General features: G+C 59.7%; 1 protein-coding gene across 4 annotated transcripts in view; it reads right to left on the bottom strand.

The window, feature by feature from the left end:
* atp2b3 (ATPase, Ca++ transporting, plasma membrane 3) overlaps window positions 1–1,009 on the bottom strand; it is a 115,024-nt gene extending 114,015 nt beyond the window's left edge. The window contains exon 1 of one of the 4 annotated variants that reach the window (XM_015396823.1): window positions 668–1,009. The gene's annotated coding sequence lies outside the window, so the exon portion shown is untranslated. The remainder of the gene's footprint in view (window positions 1–667) is intronic. The other 3 variants (XM_015396819.1, XM_015396820.1, XM_015396822.1) reach the window with 3 other exon arrangements.
* Window positions 1,010–1,584: the final 575 nt, after the last annotated feature.

The following is a 1,584-nucleotide window of genomic DNA, read 5'->3' as shown; positions in this document are numbered from 1 at the left end:
GGAAGGAAGGAAGGAAGGAAGGAAGGAAGGAAGGAAGGAAGGAAGGAAGGAAGTTGAGAGCTGAGCTCAGACTTCTCTCCTCCATCCTTCCAGATCTCCACCTAAATCCTTCCTCGGTGCAGGAATGGCCCACTGAGCTTTTCACACATAAAACGACCTTTGCTGGTCACCTTCAGACGCGCCGCTGCTCAGCAGCAGCAGCAGCAGCAGCAGGAGGCTGAGTGCAGAGAGACTTCCAGGAGAGGAGGGCGCACATCTCCAACCTAATGTTCCTCCGCAAGGTTACCGGCCTTCCACCTGCGGAACTCTCAGCCATCCTGAGCCGGGCAGCCAGTCCGGTTCCCCGGACCCGGCCGAACCCCCCCACCGCTCAGCACAGCCGCTGGACCGAAACCAACAGCGCATCCGATGCGCGTGAGGAACAGAGAGTGCCGCTGAGTGAACATGTTATGGCAGCTCATCCTCTGACTGAGGACAGGGCTGGGATGCGCACCAACACACACTCACTCCGCTGCAGGTTATGATGCGCTCCGCTCCATGGGCCCCTCTGACAGCCCGACATTAGGCCGCCCGCATCCTGCGCCCTGCATGCAACTAATGAGCGACACATCCTCCATTAGAACCAGGGCTAAATAACAGTCACGCACGCAGCCACGCACAGACTCACCGACTCACCGCGCAGGCCGAGCTCAAGGACATCAGCATCAGAGTCCGGGCGGGGAGGCAGAATCCCCGTTAATCTGCGTGTGCGTGGAGCGGAGAACGTCCCGAACCGGATGAGAGGATGCGGGGTGAGGATGCAGGGATGCGGTAGCTCCGGTCCCCTGGAGTCCGAAGGAGCCGGGGGAGGGGAGGGGGGGATGAAAGACGACGACAACAGTGGCGGCGGCGGTGCTGATGGAGATTTGGCTCCGCGCAGTCACCTGGCGGCTGGTCGGCGGAGTTCTGCGGCGGATTCAGGAGAGAGAGACACCGAGGATGACTGAGAGAGATGGAGAGAGAGAGAGAGAGGGAGGGAGGGAGGGAGGGAGGGAGGATGCGCCGGGCTGAGGGTTTAAACACCTCCGCTGAGGGGAGGGCAGAGCGGCCAGGATCTGCGTCCCGATGAATCCTGCCGCTTCCGGCGCTGAAGGATCCGGCAGATTTCAGGGCCGCTGGGAGAAAAAGAAGAGAAGGAGCTGCTGCGACATTTCCCCTGGAGGAGGAGGAGGAGGAGGAGGAGGAGGAGGAGCTACAGCCCGCGCGCGCTGGAGAATCGCGGCATCCGCGGCTTATGGCAAGCAGTTTGGTCATGAAATGGTCGTTTAACCTTTCGGGTAAGCTGANGGAGGAGGAGGAGGAGGAGGAGCCGGCGCTACAGCCCGCGCGCGCTGGAGAATCGCGGCATCCGCGGCTTATGGCAAGCAGTTTGGTCATGAAATGGTCGTTTAACCTTTCGGGTAAGCTGAAGAGTCTGTTCGACAGGAGGCCACTTTATTAGGTACACCTCACAGGATGCTGGTGAAGGTTCTCAGTCATCCAGGCCACAGTCAGTCCAAAAAAGTTCTACAACAATCCACTGGACTTTGTTTCCAAGTTTGAAGG

Source organism: Cyprinodon variegatus, unplaced genomic scaffold, assembly GCF_000732505.1.
Source record: "Cyprinodon variegatus isolate N-32 unplaced genomic scaffold, C_variegatus-1.0 Scaffold822, whole genome shotgun sequence".
Lineage (NCBI taxonomy): Eukaryota > Metazoa > Chordata > Actinopteri > Cyprinodontiformes > Cyprinodontidae > Cyprinodon > Cyprinodon variegatus.
The sequence above is the reverse complement of the archived record's forward strand: the minus strand, read 5'-3'. Positions and strand labels throughout refer to the sequence as shown.